Raw genomic sequence first — 17,760 nt, 5'->3', positions numbered from 1 at the left:
TTTACTGCATATTCTGATTTCTACCACGGCCTCCAAATCGGCCTCCTCTACCTCTGCCTCTACCTCTTCCAGCATTTGAGTAGAAGACAGCTTCTTTTGAAGTTCCTCCTGAAGAAGATGCACCACCATTTCTCTGCTCCTCAGAAATTAGAAGAGCAATCAACTCCTCAAAATCAGGAAATCTTTCACGAACTGAAATGGATGTCCGAAACTGTGCATAATCCTTTCCTAGACCATTCAAGGTCACAGAAACTAAATCATCATCTTCCACTGGCGACCCAATGGAAGCAAGTGCATCTGCAATCTTCTTCACCTTCATGTGGTAGTCATTGATGCTCATATTTTCTCTTTGCACATTATGCAACTCTTGCTTGAGCTGCATTTTCCTGGCTTGCGTATTTGTGCTATACATTTTTGATAAAGTATCCCATGCCTCCTTTGGCGTACTTGCATCTTGAATATGCACAATCATAGAGTCTGAAATGCTGATAGATAGCCAATACATAACTTTCCTGGCTCTCTCATGCCATGCTTTAAATGCCTGCATTTGCTGTTGATTGGGAACATCAGGAAGAACTGGTTCTTCTTCATTTCCTGCAACAAATTCCCAATATTCTTTTCCCATAAGGAAATTTGTCATTCTAAACTTCCATGCTTGGAAGTTGTTCTTATCAAGCTTTTCAATGACAATCTGTGAGAGAGAATCAGACGCCATTATAGAACACTGCAAAAAATTATGTCACTGCAAAGAACACAGCTTCAGCCTCATAAGGGCTAATCTGCAAAACTGACGAAAGTGGTATTTGACCACACAGTCACTTCCTAGTGACGATTTTGCATCAACAGGCAACAAGGATGATTCTGTAACTCCCAATGTCTCTGCGCACAGGCATACGATGCAATTTCTACAGTAACTTTTCACCGACCTGTAGAACAATGGTCGCACAGCATAAAAATGGGTCTTTTCCTGAGTGTGTGCAGAAAACTTCCGCCTCCAAAATAGGCTCCGAAATGGCCTCAAATCAAAAAAACTGGGTCGCCAAGGGCTAAAGCCCTGTCCCGCAATATATATTGCCCTCTTGCTTCACCGCGAACGGCGTCTCAATCTGAGACAATGCACTCTTGCAATTTTCGGCTGTGCTACCTGCAGAGATCTGCTCCCAAAACAGAAAATGAAAGCAACACTGCTCCTCTTACCAGAACACCGCGAGCTTGGCTTGCTTTCTTGAGCTCCTTACCACGAACAAGGCTCTGATACCATGTCAAGATTGTGGGAGAGAAGGAAGGAGTCTCACTTGTAGCTTTCTTGCTTGCACAATGGAGGAATACACACAGAGGTGGAGGCTGAAAACAGTTTTCCTCTTCTTAGTTTGTGTAAGCCAAAAGAACTCTCATACAAAGAAAATAGAATAACCGTATATATGGGTCTCAAACAAAACTCAACTAACTAAGGTGGCATGCTAACTGAGCCACGAACTAAAGTAGATAAGGATAGCTGTCATCTAGCTATTATTCATGGGCGGTGTACCAACTGCATCTGCAACTGACACATCGGTGACATAAATGCACAACGGTCACCCTGGCATATCACGAGTGGAGCTCGATCTCTCAACATCCGCTTCGGCCCTGGCGTTTCTGCGTAAAGTAGTTCGCTTCGGGTTCGGCGCTAGTTGCCGTTTAGAAAATGACCATTAGGGGAAACCTTGATTCAGGTCGGTCCTAAGTGGGAACGGTCAGAATACTTCTGCTACGTGGCAGACGCGGAAAGTCCTAGATCGCAAACCCCGTGATATTCCATGGGAGTACCGGGCGGAGCTTTCTAGACCTCCTTTCCGATGGACTGCTGAGACGTGTCCTGAAGGGAACAGGTGGACATGTTACATCCTCACTATCATCTTCCTCATTAGAACTATCACTCTCCTCATCTTCTTCTTCTTCACTGTCATCCTCATTCACTTGTTTTTTTCTTGAAGACATATCAAATTTCTTTGGTACTCCCCTTCGATATACCTTTTCTACAATCTTGAATTGCTCTTGCTATCCTAAGCCAAGGTCTACCCAGTATAAGCGGAAAAGCTTCCAACCCTACTGACATAACATGACAATTAATTTTCGTAGACACACCATAAGCCTTCACTTCCAAATTTTGAATGATACCCAAGTACTTGACTTTAGCATGATTAGCAAGCCTGATTCGAAACTTTGATCCTTCAATAATTCAAAGTCCAAATTGCTCAACACAAGCTTGAGTAATCACACTAATTTGTGCTCCTCCATCAATATATGCTTCACCTATGTTCTGATTCTTATGCCAAGGATCAACATTAGGACAAATATGAGGCAATTCTTCAATACTCAAAACTCTTACTATTCCTTTCTTTTTATCCTTATACTTCGGATTTACTAATTTCTTCCATTGTCATCTCATCTTAGGACACAACTCCATCAACTGGGCAAATATATATTTACTTTCTTACCGATCATATCCTTTTTAAGGTCAAAGTCACTCTCTCCTTCCCCCAATGGAATATCAGTAGCATAATAATGTTTTCTAGGGCTACGCTCTCAATTTATTTCCTTCTCTCTTCTCCCCTCTCTTTGTTTTTCTACCTCTTTCTTCACCATCCTTACTAGTTTCAAGTTCATCTATCTCAGGATCTCTCTTTCTTTTAATTACAGGCATTACATTAACAATTTTATTTTCCTGGTTCTGATTTTCTAGAAGAATACAATTTATGGCACTTTTTCCTTTCTCCTCTTCAGTCAACCTAGGATCTTAATTTATGGAATCATTTTTTATTTCTATCCCAAAATCATTTCGTTTGTTAGGCAAGCTTTGAGATAAAGGATACATATCTCCTTTTGCTCTAGGTGGATAAGGACAATTTGTGCTCACATGACCTAACTCTCCACAAGAAAAAAGTCACCATCGGTCTTCAAAAATATCATCTTCCATTTCTTCTTCTACTTCCTAAATTTTCATTATTGGTTTGTCCTACCGGTCCTCCACTTCCTCTTCCCCAAGATCTCCCTCTCAAAGCTACTAACCTCATATTTTACAATTGACCTGATAATTGATCTTCAACCTCTGGTGCTAATTGAGCATTTTGTCTTGTTAAAATTTGAAAATTTTATCCATCCCCCTGCTAATTTTGGTCTTTGTTTTCAACATTAGGTCTTCTAAATGACTCTCTCTTTTTAAATTTCTCATTTTTTCTTTCCTTTTCTATATGGGTTCCTCAAAAGTACTTGGTTCCTTAATTTCCAACTTTGTCCTCACCTCTCCCTGCAATTTTTCAACAAACTATTTTATTTTCAACATTTTTGGGGCTCTCTCTCCAAGGCCTAAATATGCATTCCAACAATCCCAAAGTTTGGTGCACTCTAGGGCAAAGAGTTCTATGGTCTAGTCTTCTTCTTTTTTACAAGTTTCTATTTTTCTCCAAATGTCTTAGGAAATTTCAATTTCCTTAAAACAGTGAAGAAATGCTTGCTTGGTTGCTTCATATTCCATAGGAATAGGAGGATTTCTCATTCTAAGGGTTTGTATAAAGATGGTACAATCTTGAAGGGTACATTCACACTTAGTGTGGGTGCATGCACGGTGGCCCTTTATTCCCAACAAGTTTTTCAAATTGATTATATCTAGCTTTTGGAATCAGAGAATTACTTGTTTTTAGAAAATCTGATGCACAATTTTTGGGTGTTAGGTTTGTGTTACATTGGTCAAAGAATTATGAAAGAATATTCAGTGTATATAGCTAGAAGGGTGGCAAGGATGCATGCCCTGCCACCTAATTATTTTTCCCCTCTATAACCTTTGCTATTTACTTCAAAAATTTACTCTTTAATTGTCATAATTAGCATTGCTATCTGTATCACTAATTCTCACTAACGATGTTAATAGTGACACTAGTAGAAATGCTAATAGCGGCGAATCTATCATGTCACTAATAACAACATGAATAGCAATAACCAAAGCAATTTTTTCCATGAATAATTCTATTGCTTTAAACATTAGTATTGGATAGCCAGTGTGCTAGCATGCCAACCACTTGCGAGCCTATGCTCCAAGATGCCAAACACTTGTGAGCCTATGCAAAAAAACATTATAGTTTCCCTCCTTTACTTTTAATCAGTCACGTGATTAGGCACAATGTGATTAGGCACGGGATTCAAGACATTATAAATTTAATTGGTCACCATTCCCACTCCTTGATAGCTCGAGTGCTATTTTGTGATAAATTTCAAGATTCTTCTTTAACTAGTTTTATAATATAGTATGTTATAACAATAAGCAATTATAAAATCATAGAATGAAGATTTTGTGGAAAAAAGAGAAATCTAATCCTATCATAAAATGAAGATTTAGAAAAAGAAATTATAGTGGTTTAGATTCTATAGGAAAATATTTATTTTAGATATATTCTTTAGTTGGTAAATCTACAAAATGCATCAATAGTGGGCATCAATTTTAGTTATCAATAATATAATGTGACTTTAGAAAACTAAAACTTACAAGTATACTTGGACAAAAAATTACTACAATGCATCAACAAGAAAGTGGAAGCCTATTTTTTTGGCTTTTTTTGTGTGGACTTGATACATTCATTGAAACGAAAGTAAAAACTGCAACTTTTACAAAATCTGAAGCAATGCACCAGAATTATAACACACAAGACTCGTAAGTTAGATACTCCACTGGTCAGGAATCACATAGACTAATGATTTCTTGTTGTGTGGGAGTGAAAATCACTTAAATCTTCTCGCAAGCATGATGTGCTACTTGAGCTACCATAAGAACTTCAAAAAAATTTGATTAATTTAACACACTTCTTACTTGTAGAGTTTGGTTGAGCTTGTGTAAGCTTCTAATGGACAAGAGTGTGTCTTGTAATTAAGTAGGTAGCCATCAACCTAAAGAATGTCTATATGTCTAAGATTTCCTATTCAAATCCCAATTGTATTGGAAAAATTCAAAACATACTGTTTGATGAGAAAATGCTTGCTCCTTGTCTTGATCATCTCATCATGCTTGTGCCTTGTCTAGATAATTTCATCATGCTTGCAGATGACTTCTTCATGCCCCAACTCATCCATGGCTTCTATTGATGCAATGGATTGTGCATTAGGTCTTCAATCTTGCACTAGAAAAATCCCAAATGTCCCCTAAATACTACTGTGATGTTATGACACTACTATGCATTCACTCACAAAAAACCTTGGAAGATGGCCATGAGTCAAGAGTTTAGAGTAGTCCAAATTAGTGTCACTAGTAGAAGGTTTTGGTTTGCCTAGCATGGTAGCTTGTATAGAATATTTATGCTTTCTTTATATTTCATTTATTAGGTGAATAAGGATTAGATCTATATCAAGCTAGTACAAACAAAACATTTTGTATATGAATGACTTGCATACATGATAGACATATTCAGGCTATAAATAAATTAGTCACTGTCCCTAGAGAAGCCCTTGAATTGGACAAGGGATGAAATAAAAAATGAAGGATTGGATGTCCAACAAGAGCTTGTAAAAGTTGCTAAATGTTGCAGGACCAATATATGCAAGGCTTTTATCCCCCCAAACTAAGACTAGGAAGATAGAGATCTTAGCCATTTAGGCCTTTTGCTCATCAGATTGTAGACAATCATCCTGATTGACCTTCACATGAGAAGGTAAAGGACAGCTAGTAGGCCTAACATCTTGCATATGAAACTTCTCAAGGACCTTCTAGATGTACTCCTTTTGTGACAAATATAGGAACCCCTTAGAGTGATCACATGTAATGCGCATCCTAAAAATATGTGAGGCCTGCCCCACGTTATTCATCTCAAAGCTCTCCTTGAGTTAACCTTTCAAGGTATCCAACTCATCATGAGTACTCCCAGCAATCAATATATCATCCACATAGAGGATCAAAATCATAAGGATGTCATCATGAGCCTTCTTTGTGTACAAACAAGGATCCATATCATGCATAATAACCCAGTGAATGCATAAAAGCATCAAATGTATCACATTAGGGCCAAAAATGTTTCAAAATGGCACTCTTAAGAAAATGATTAAGTATCTAATTGGAAAAGGTGTTTAAAAGAGAAAAACCCTCCAAGTTTGGCTACTTGAATGTGATTAATGAGAGAATGTATGATTCATTTAAGAGGTCGGGTATTAAATATCTTCAATCTTTAATGGATGTTAAGTGTCACCTTTTCAGTCTTATTCTCTTGCAAATGGAAAAATCTTGTATTTTTGAATTTTCACACCAAAAGACTCTGCTCATTTATTCCTCGATGTTCATTTTTTGCACCTCTCTTTCCTGTGGTTCTATTTCCTTCTCTGTGATATTGTTGCCCCGTTTAGGGTTTCCTACCAAAATGTTTACCAGTACCTCTTCTAGCAATACAAGCACATCCCCACCACACAAGTATAAACTTACTATTCATTTAGATCCTATCTATTCATCTTGGAGGAGTATACACCATTGAGGATTGTTGGATAAGGATGAAGCTAACAGTTGCGATTACAAGAAAAGAAGCATGTAGACTTATGGATGGATGAAAGTATTTATCCTTCCGACCCTTCTACAGGTAAACCTCATTTTTAGAATATTCACAACTTCATAAGGTATGTTGGATATGGTTGTGATGGGATGCTTGGCTATTGCATGAGGTTATATTTTGTATCTTTTACATTTAGAAAACAAATGCATGAAATGAAGGAAGCATTAACATTGGCACAAAAAACTATTTCTGAGATAACAGACAAGGTTAATAATTTAGAAATCTCTAATCAGTCATTGCAAGAAAAACTATTGCGCTTACTAGGTATTAATATTCGAGAGAATGATGAGAGGATTAAGCTTATTAAAGAAGCCATGACAAAGAAGGACATTATAAGGATTCTTAAATCACTTGAAAATGTAAACTTAAGAAGCTAAACTTTGAAAGAGTTAGTGAAATATTTAAAAGGAATAGGTAAACCAAATGAAATAGTGGAGACATGTGATAGTATGGGTATCAGTAGGTTATTGTGCTCTCTCTAAATTGTGGTTTACAAATCTTAAATGTCATAGAATAAGTGCATTTGGTTTGCCTCGGCCTGTTGCAGTTTCAATTGCTAGGATAGCTATGAATCGTAGCATTCCAGATATTTTTGGGGAGTATATCCATATAAAAGGATCTATGCCCTATGAAAAACATAAAAACACATTTAATAATATTTGGATTGATCATAAAAGAGTCCAGATTGCAATGGTCCATATGTATAAATTTACTGTCCAAGAATGTGGTGGTATTTTGAAGTTCGCACTAAAATTGGATGAAGCACAGATTCAAAAGGGACAAAAGATAGAAAGAGTCAGCATCTGTATCATGAATAGGACATTGGGTTACAGTTTTGTAGGGGGCAAGAACAATAGTTTAAGATACAATTTGAGATGGAGCTTTGGTGGATTGGTGCGGCCCAAGTACCAACTAAAAGTCATGAAATCTTGAAATGGTTATTCTCTCATATAGGTATTCCTGATATTATAAAGTCTCAAAGTGAAGGTGAAATGTTGATAGTTGATGGTGTTGGTAGTTTTAATGTTGAATGGCATATGAGTGCCAACTTAAAAAGTATCAAATGTATGCTTGGATTAAGTAATGGGGCCAATGAAAAATATCCTTGTATTTATTGCATGGAGAGTTTGGGATCCAAAGAATGGAGTACTTTGTGGCTAGCAAGAAGAGCCCCAACTTGGAACTCTATAGATTTGAGCAAGTTCAAAAACGTGGGTGGCTTGTGGGATCCTATTCTCTCAATATCTCTAAGGAATGTTCATATTTGTATGTTGAATGCGGAGATTAGAATAATTGATAAGTTGCTTAGATTGCATCTTGACTATGCATATTCAATAAAACCAATATCTTTGTCAAATGACTACATTGATAAATGTGAGGCTTTATTGTCAAAAATGGATTTTCATGGAGGTCAAGTTCACCTAAGAAAGGATCCAATAGCCTTAGGGAAAACAAGAGAGGTCTTAGCAGATGTCTCTATGGGGGGTGCAAAAGCTAGACGATTTCTAAGAAATCATATTGGTAAACAAATGAACACATTGTGGGAGTGTTGGAGAGAGTTGTGTGCAATCACAACAAATGTGGCTAGCATACCACGAATTGCATTCCTACGAATGGAGGTTTGGAGACACCTTGACATATTTTTAAAAATTCTTAGTGAACAAAAGATAACATCTAACTATTTGGAAGAGTACAAACATTCAATTGTGAATCTTGTTCAAGCAATTAAGGAAGCTTGGGGAGAAAAGGATATTACTTTCTACTTGGTAAGATAGACATAAACTTGAACCTTTTTGATTTGAAAACAAGTTTTAATGATATAAATTGATTATTGCTTGTTGGGTTGCCACATCATATTCTTCTTATTCATGGGCCTTATTTTGTGGAAGAGCAAGGGTCCCTAGCAACTGATAGTAGCCAAGGTATGGAGAAATCTGACTACCAAGCACGTATGTGTTTCTTTCGGAGCACTAGACATGGAGGAGGAGCAAAAAAAAACTAAAGCCCTTCAAGAGTTATTCAATTGGTTTTTTCAAAGACAACTTCAAAGATCAGGAACACAATAAATACGGTGGAATCTAAAATACGGATACTATTTTCAAAATATTATATACATGCCTAGCTTTTAAGAGCCTTTACATCCTCGTTCTCCTCAAGCATTTTTCCTCTATAACGTAAAAACTTTCTTCTCTTGTAAATAAAATGGATTTGATATCCGTTTTATTTGTTACTAAAACATAAGATGAGTATGCGAGGAAGTATCTAGCCCTGGAGGTAGAGAAGCTTGGACCATAACCAAATATTTGGATGGCTGCTGTCTTTTCCAAAAATAGCACTTTGTGCACATTGTACTACAAACCTGATTATCCACCAAGAATCCTTGTAAGTGCTTTAACACAGAGAATTGGTCATAAGGCCTCCTTTGAGAAAGTGCTATGCAAAACCAACATAATATTGGGATCAATCTTCGATATGTAATGCCGAAGTGCAACATCCTTTAGGGAACTACCACCAACTCTCTATCCTTTGGCTCTTCCCAAGAAATTATTGTCATCTGCAATCTCCAACGGTAAAAGCAATAGTCAGAATGAAAAAATGAAAATATGTATGTGGTTCCATAAAAACAAAAGAATGCATTACCATTTGATTTTCGTCACTCTCAAGTTTGCTTGGATTCCATAAGCTAATTGATGTCTCCGTAACATCCTTGAGCTCCTTTACATATTCTGACTCCTCCCTTCCAAAATTGGAGATTCCAAGCTTCTCTTGAAATTGGTCAAACTCTTTCTCAACAGCCTGTAACTCTCTCTCTCAGCATCTTTAACCTTACTTAAACATAGGGAAAAAGTATTTGATGCATCTATAAACTTATCATCATACATTTGAGTATCTAATTTAAGTAAGTCCTCCTTGGACTCATTTTCAACATCCACTATGCCTTTTTCATCTACAGATGCCTTTGCAATAACTACCAAGCAATAAATTTCTCTCAAATTGAAAAGAATTTGGAGATCATACAATAATATGTACTTATTGTCTTTAATTGGGAAAGTAGGCAAAGATGGAACGATAAGGCTTGAAGGAGTGTTAGATGGCTCGTCAACCTCTATAGTGGTCTCTTCAATTATTGTCTCTGCTTTGAATTCAGCAACATCCAGGTCCTTTGCAACTAATGCTTCCATCTGTGTGTCTAGTTGCTCCTCAACATCAATATCATCTACAATCTCTTTAAGAAGGCAACAGCTAGATAATTTGAGATTTCTTTATGCTTCTCATCAGATCTTAGAGGGTATTTCACAAGAGAAAATACAATAAATGCAATAGACTTAAGCATAAGCTTGCATATTTTTGGGTGAAAATAGTATAACTCAAATGCATAAAATCTATCAAGAGAATGATAACCACATTTCTTGGTAAATAAGGACTTCTCAGTGCCAGACCTTCGAACAGGGGTGTGAACATACTCCTTGAAATCCAACTGAACAACACGATATGCCAACTCTTCAAACTCTGCAAAATATTCCTTGATAAAGTCATTTGAGAAAATTAAGAACTTGATCAAGGTCCCACTCTGGATTGCAAATCTCCCTAGTTATTAGATCGAAAGCAATGTCAATATTGTTTTCTATGAGAAAATCAAAAAGCTTCTCAGAGGTTGTGACATCTGTAATTTGAGACAACACTGGGATCCTCACAAGAAACTTTGAAGCCTTTCCCTTCTTTCAATCCTTTTTCTTGAACCTTCAATTGTCACAAACATATGAGATGCTATAGAAATATTTGAGGCAACTAACTCATTTGTCATTGTGGGCTCAAGGACTCTTTTCCTCTTGATAGATGTTGAGGTAGACACGTGTGACATCTCTATACCAGACATCTTCTTGAGATTCAATAGCTCTAAAGGCCTTAGAATGCTTGTATATACAGTGTGAATATCAAGGTATAAGCCTTTTGAAGTGGTGTGCTCGCTCCATGTTGGACGAGTTAGGAATACGACACGAATAGAAGCATTTCAAAATCTCCAAACCCCAGCATCGCACTGTTTTCGCGAGGGTAGGAAAATGACGTGTTGGAGACGTGATAGGAAGAAAATCAAAACCTTTCTATTTATCTTCTCATGCTATGTTGGACGAGTTAGGAATAGGATGACGAGTTAGGAATACGACGCGATAGGAATACGACTTTGACGGAGGGGGTGATGGAGTATGGATGGAGGGGGCGATGAAGTATGGACACAGGGGGTGACATGGAGAGTAAAGACAGGATTATGGATGGAGGGGGTGTTAGTGATGAAGAAGGAAATGGGTTCGATGTTGGTCAGAGCTGAGGGGAGGAGACAAATAGTTCGGAGCACTGCACGGAAGGAGACAGAGATGGAGATGGAGTTGAAGACATTCGACGCCTGAGGAAATGGGGAAGAAAAGTGCGCAAAAAAATTTGGGTGCCCTTAAATAGGTGCAAGAGGGGAAGAAGAAACGTTCAAAAAACCCTAATCAAATGGCTAATGAGAACATAACACATGGACATCAGCACCCGCGAGTATATAAGAACTTCTCAGTTTGCGCAAACGCAAATTCACACCTTATGTCATGACTACCGTTCATTCGACAGCTCTCACGTATCTAATCGATAGAGGTGCCGTACGTTCGACGTTAATGATGTCGAAAGCTGACTTGTCCAAAACAGTGCGATAACATACTTCACCAACTTTAGCAACAACATTCATCAGGTTTTATTGTAGCTATAGAGCTGTTGAGTTGTCCGAAGCAACACGATAGCACATATCATGAACTTTAGCAATAACCTTCAATGTGTCATATTGGAGCTATAGAGCTTCTTCTTGTCTTCTCACACTGCACTGTGACTGGGGAAAATACAAAGCAACGGTGTGCAAACAGAAACACAAGGAACTCGTGCATTCGTGTTGTGTTAGAATCCACCAATACAAAGCGATTAGGGAAAAGGAGGAACTCAAATTCACTCTATCATGTTGTATTGGGCCAACCTTTATTGTGAAGTGAGGAGCAGGAGTTCAAGGCTTCCATCTAGTCTCCGTTTCGGCGTGATGGGAATCAATTGTCTTAGTATTTAGCTTCCTTATTGCATCGTGTGGGTTTTAATGACCAAGACAAAACAAACTACAAGGAAGGTCTTGGTGAAGAAATCTTTTGAAGAAGGTCATGAGCTAATTGTTGAGGAGACAATTGAAGAAATTGTTGTCCCTGTTACACCAATTGGTAAAGTTTTTTCAGGTGAATCCTCAAAGAGCAAGTCATTTGGTGAGTTTGAGCCTTCATCTTCTCCTCACTCTTAGCTTCCCAAGGAAGCCCCTGTGAGGAAAAAGAGAAATTCAAGATGGTTTTACATGCAGAGGTGTTTTGCAGAGATCAGGAAAGCTTAAAAGTCGACTAGTCACCTCATTCCTAAGGCTACATTTTTTAGACTAGTCAAGGAGATATCTAATAGGTTGTCCTCTGTTGCTTCTATGGATGACCTCAACAAGAGATGGCAGCTTTGTGCCCTATTGCAAGAGGCAGTAGAGGATTTTTTAATAGATTTTATGAATGATGCTTATATTGTAGTTTCCCATGCACATTGAATTACATTAATGAGTAAAGACTTTAGTATGGTTAGCAGACTTAGATATAGGTTTGAAAAAGTTTTGAAGCCTATTCCATCAATTGGTCAAAAGGCATTTGAAATCCTTAATGTTCCACCCACCCAGGAGAAAGCAGAAAGAGCCACCAGAACCCAAGATTGAAGAGGTTACCCATTTTTATTTTACAAGGGTTGCAAGTGAGTAGGAGGTTGTCTTGGAGGAGAAAAGGAAAGAGGTAATAGAAAATGAGGATCTGATCTGATAGAGAAAGATTTTGTCTCTTGGCCGAGTGAACTACGAGAGGATGGGCAAAGTGTACAACCAAATGGTTGTGAATGTTTCTGTTAGTCCTGAGAAAGAAGACTACCTCAGCATTTCTCCAGAGGATAAGATCTTATTTGAGAAAAAGGATACTCAACTAACAGATTCACTAGTTTATTGTTGTTTGAGGTAAGGTCTTTTACTTCTCTTTATTTATAATGAATTTTTCCAAGGGTCCTTATATTGCACTCATTCTCTTATTCATTCTTTACTTTGTATACATAGCATATGTTGCTTCTCTTAGCATTGATATTGCTAAGGGTATATTTGTTATTGATCCATTTCTCTCTGTGGATTTGTTTTCAAAATCTGATTCAAATATTGCAAGGTTTTTCAAGGACTTTGATAGTGTCACAAACCATCATATTTTTTTTCATATATTGAAAGGTACTTTCTTCAACATTCTATCTCTTGATGATTTGTCTTTAGGGTTATTTCTCACTTGTGTTTTGGTTTGCAGAGGACATTGGAGTCTAATCTATATTGACATTCCTGCAAGAGATGTCATTTTTATGAATTCTCTTGAAAGAATCCATGGCCAATCAAAGATGTATTGTCAATAAACTCTCTTTATTTTATCTTTTATTGGATAAAGTTTATAATATTCACTAATAAGTTAATATGTGTAGTGCTGCTAGACTTGCTACTACCCACTTGGACACCAATTTTTAAAGCATTGTTGATCCTTAAAGACCTTTCAAGTTTTTGCTTCAAGAGGTCCCATTGCAAAATGACGTACATAGTTGAGGCTGGAGAGTGGTTTCAAATGCTTCAAGGATAATATATTCGAAGTTACTGAATGTAGAGGGGGTGAATGTAAGTTTCCTATGCTTTATCCCTTTTATAGTGAAAGTCTCTTGCTACTTCAAATAACTTGTGTGGTTTGTTATAGTGTAGAGACTACCCTGAGTCATACATGTGTGGTGGATACGGGAGAGGTGTATTGAACTAGTTTAAGATAGGGCAATTACACCGGTGGACCAAGATTCCCATCTCCCAGCTAAAAATTCCAAAGGACAAGTAACAATGAAGGGCAAAGGCAAGAAAATGGCAAACACCAAGAAAAAGAAGTCTCCAAGGTCCAAACAAAAGGGGCCCAAAATGAAGGGCGGCATGCCTAAGCTTTGTCCATTGAAATGTAGTCCATTCCCTCTAAAGCCTAAGGAGAAAAGAGTGCCTAAGGTAATTAAGTTCTTCGAGCGACCAAAGAAAATACCTACTAAGAGAAAACTAATGATGACAGATGAAAGTATGGAAGATGAAGCAACTTTTCCAAAGAAAGAGAGAAGTGTTAAGGATGGAGAAGCTATAGATCAAGGAGAAGCTAAAGAACAATGCGAGGATGGGGAAGCCAAAGATCAAAGAGAAGTTAAAGAATAGCCTTATAATTGTCGGTTTGTCTATTTGTACGGAAGTAACATTCCCCTTGTGTTATTCACAGAATCACTGCAAAGCTTATACCTAGATTTTTTTAAATAGTACTTATCAATTTGTATAATTCCATGTTTCTGGCAGCAATATTTATGAGAAAAAAAAAGATTCAAAATTATTTATACATGCATATTTATGGTTTGAAACTCACAATAGTAGGAGGAAAACAACTCATACATGATATAGAGCTCTCAGCTCTTTTTCCAATTACAGCACCATTTACCTTGAACTTATATCCAAGAATAACATTTTCTAGAAACTCCAAGGTGTCTCTTACATCCTTAAGACTCCACTTTGAAGTAATGTTCACCTCCTTTACTTCTTGTGCGGTAACTTGCACTGTAAGTTTCAATGTCTTACAATCAATATCTGAATCTAAAGGAACCCAAGCACTCAATCTAAGTTTGTATCTTCTGTAATCAAAACCTATGATAAGAGATTGTCGAGATATATTATAGGATAAACCCAATGATTGAGGGCACACATTGCACCTTATAAATTCACCTTGTGGTCAGATTTGTTGACTTTCCAACATAGAGCTAAAATTTTGTCCAAATCTTCCTCGAAAAATTTTCTATTTAGCCATGAAACCTTCGTCAGTTATAAATATGTTGTTTTAAATCAAGCTACAAAAACATGCAAGGGTAAAAACCATGATAAGCGTACTCTTCTTGAGATCCTTCCAAGAGTCATAGCCTTTTGAAAATCTTGAGCAATCTTGAATTTAAAACTCTCCATTGTTGCTTCATCAAGCATCTCCCAATCCAAAGATGAGAGGCTTGGTAATTGCAGATCTTCAAGGTATCCATACACACCTACTCTTGAAGGAACCACATATTGTGCATAATACACAAAAATTTCACTTTCATGAAAAAAACTCGTGGCCTGATCAACATAAATAATGTTTGCAAATTCTTTATGAATGGCATGGAATATTATGCTGAGGCTCTCCATAGGTTGCCACTCGAAACTTATTGATGGAAATATATCTACAACCAACAATCCATTATTTAGCATATACTTCAAACAAAACCATATACTCACGTAAACCTTACAACTCAAACTTATAGTGTGCTTGCTGGGAAAAATATTCCCATGGAGCTAAGTGCATATCTCTACCCATGTAAATATGTTGCACCAAAGCAAACAAGCCTTGAGGCATGGTTTTGAAGGCAAATATACGTCCCTTCCAATGATATTTGATATCCTCTTTTTTTGTTTTTTTCACTCTGTGAGAGCCCCTACAAGATGGTAGCATTGTAACCCAATCATTTATAGTAAATGTTTTGGGCTCCCATTCTCCATTTGCGCTCTTGCTATACATGGTGCAAGAGTTTATGGAATGAGAAGGACGCCTTGTGGATGCCATGTAAAAGACACAGGGGATTCACTAATAGCAATAAGGAGATGTCACCTGCGTGTAAGGAATATATGAAAATACCCCTTATCTAACCCCTATTTATGGAACCTTACCTTATAAAATGTACCTTCCTTCTCTTAAATACACTCACGTGATACCATACGGTAAACCCTAGTGGACCCCCAAGGTAAAAGCCAACAAGTATACAGACAATGTGCAGAGACAGAACCTAAATAGAGAGGCCAAGGAGACAAATTAAAAATACTATGAGTGCCAAGAACTTTGAAAATTCTCTCGATTTTCAAAATGATCTCAATTAACTTAACTTTGTCATGTCTTCATCAAAGGTTTTGACAGTTTTTATTAGTTAATAGGGGCCGTTGGGACTACCAAAACATGTCAAGGTTTGAAGATTTTGACTAAATAGGAGGGGAAGAACCACAAAATGAACTCTACTATTTCAAAACAAGAGGAGACAAGAATACCATATTTTTGTCCACGTGGGAAAATCTCTGATTCTATCCATTGTGCCATTTAATTTCTATAATATACAAATTATTAGGAAGCTTAACCACTCAATCGCTACTCAAACAATTGACATACTCTCATCGAGATTTTCACATTTGAATTTCTTCACATTTAACTCATTTAGTACACATATGTACCCTTCTTCAAGTTCACCATGCACAATAATGAAAGTTTCCTCATATTTGAGAGTATGAAATGGTAGAATACTAGCTACATGGGTCTCTCTAAGGATATACTAGTTGCATGGGCCTATTTTAAGATATCACTAAGTTTTGGTTTCATAAGGTGAGTAAGAAAGGGACTATAGAAGAAAAATCATGAAGTTGCATACTCATTGCTATTGGAATTTGTAAGTAGTTCTTTACCCAAGTAGAAGTCATAAATATTATTGTTTATTATCTTGACGCATTGATATATGGCAAGATGAATGAAATCAAGCTCTCTCTTTAGTTTTTGTTTCCTATGTGAGCTAGAATATATAAGCTAGATGTTGTTTGGATCATCACAGTCCAAGGAATATAAACAAAATTGGAAATCTATAGATGAAATTGGAAATCTAGAATATATGAGCTACATATTGGTAGGATCATCATGATCCAATGATTGCAAATAAACTTGGAAAGCTACCATAGGAACTATGACATTTTACAAGAATAGCTTTGAAGATGTAATTGAAAAGAGAATGCTAGTAATATACTTGGACAATATTCTCATGCATATAGCAACATGATGGAGCATCCCATGATCTCAAGCTCCATGCAACTGATCTCACTTGACTTGTATATATCTAACTTGGCCACACTTAGTCTAACAATGGACCCTGCTAGTAGGCAATACTATAATGTGGCTTGTGTGCAGCATTTGGTGCATAGTGTGCATAATTTCTTGAATCTATAAGTGTAGCTCATGGACTTAGAATATCACATTTATCACTTGAACACACTTAGTTTTGGCATCTAATTTCACAACTATCAACACAAGTACTACGGAGGAATAGGAAAAGACTAGCAACAAATTCTCAATTTTCAACAATCGATAGCACTTCATGGTTACCCATATCTATTTTCAATTATGTCATTTTAGCATTCACCTAGCTCTACATTACAAGTTGGCTAACAAGAATTTGGAAGCAACCGTTAATAAATAATTGTCTTTATACAACCGTTTATCGGCTACTTCATCCTTGGCTTGATTTGTGGCATATTGTATGGTGTGGCTTGGAGTGCTTGCATGCCAGACAATTTTTTGTAAGATCTAAATAAATAGCATCCTCATCACCTCTATAGATAGAGTTGAAAAGGAAAATGCATATGGATCATTGACTAGGAAATACTCCCTAAAATATTCCCTGGCTGACTAGGAAAGATTGACAATATGGTCGCACATGTGACGAACTACCTTCCCAAGCTATAAAAGGAAGACCCCTCTAAAGCCATTGTCAATCTATCTTTCCCCCAGTCAGAGTTCTTCCAACTACCCTTAAGCTCTTCACCTATTATCTATCTAGATCACCATCTAAGCTTCACATTGGAAGCACACGGGTGGATAGAGCCATCTTTGTATTAGTTCATTTGAAATTAAAGCAGTCTTTGTTATTCTCATATTTGTTGTGTGTTCACTACTCCTAGCTCAGATTTTGTCCACTATGCCCTATAATTTATACATACTATCAAAACCCAGGGGGTTCTAGGAGTAAAGAGTATGCGAGAGGAAAGGGCTTCAATAGTGAAGAGGAGAAAAATTGTCTGTTGCATCAGGTAGTGGTGTTGGCGCATCAAGTGTTGCTACTACTGTACCAACAATTCAAAAAACACCAAGGATTCGCCTAGCAACCTTTAGTGAAGAAAAGTTAAATGGTACAAACTATACTTTGTGAAAGTTTAAAATCACAACTATGCTTAATTCTTATGAGCTTCTCGAGACGGTGCTAGGGACTGACCCATAATCACAAGTGACCCCCT

The 17,760-nt window shown here is 37.1% G+C and overlaps 1 pseudogene; it reads right to left on the bottom strand.

Moving 5' to 3' along the window:
• LOC148011969 (uncharacterized) overlaps positions 1–10,365 on the bottom strand; it is a 38,689-nt pseudogene extending 28,324 nt beyond the window's left edge.
• Positions 10,366–17,760: the final 7,395 nt, after the last annotated feature.

Source organism: Lygodium microphyllum, chromosome 28 (assembly GCF_053477565.2).
Source record: "Lygodium microphyllum isolate KBCC chromosome 28, Lygodium_microphyllum_v1.1.10, whole genome shotgun sequence".
Classification (NCBI taxonomy): domain Eukaryota; kingdom Viridiplantae; phylum Streptophyta; class Polypodiopsida; order Schizaeales; family Lygodiaceae; genus Lygodium; species Lygodium microphyllum.
The sequence above is the reverse complement of the archived record's forward strand: the minus strand, read 5'-3'. Positions and strand labels throughout refer to the sequence as shown.